Genomic DNA, 446 nt, shown 5'->3' with positions numbered 1-446 from the left:
CATATATATATATATATTTGCACCCAGTAGGTTCGATGAGTCGCCTATGTTGCTAAGTGCATAAATAGACATGAAACCAATGGCCATTTGCTGACCGGCCTCAACAAACACTACATTACTGTTAAAACAAAATTTTAGAGTGTGAGCTTTTCAGGCAAAAGAAAAAAAAATGGCGAACGCTGCCCGTGTTTTTTTTTTGTTTTTTTTATCCAAAAGGGTTTTTCAACCCAATGTTTGCATGCGAATTATTTTATAGCTTTAGCTGTGCTTCGAGATTGACAATTCTAAAAAAAAAAGAATTATTTAACGTTCTCTGGAGAGTATATAAAATTCTTATGACGTTAAGAACACAAGCACACACACACACACATACACATACATACACATACACAGACACACATACATACATACGTGCATGCATACATACATACATACATACATACATA

The 446-nt window shown here is 34.1% G+C and overlaps 1 protein-coding gene across 1 annotated transcript in view; it reads right to left on the bottom strand.

Moving 5' to 3' along the window:
* LOC106874592 (uncharacterized) overlaps positions 1-446 on the bottom strand; it is a 71,169-nt gene that overhangs the window by 6,711 nt on the left and 64,012 nt on the right. The window lies entirely within an intron of this gene.

Source organism: Octopus bimaculoides, chromosome 10, assembly GCF_001194135.2.
Source record: "Octopus bimaculoides isolate UCB-OBI-ISO-001 chromosome 10, ASM119413v2, whole genome shotgun sequence".
NCBI classification, from domain to species: Eukaryota; Metazoa; Mollusca; class Cephalopoda; order Octopoda; family Octopodidae; genus Octopus; species Octopus bimaculoides.
This window is presented reverse-complemented; position numbering and strand designations above follow the sequence as displayed.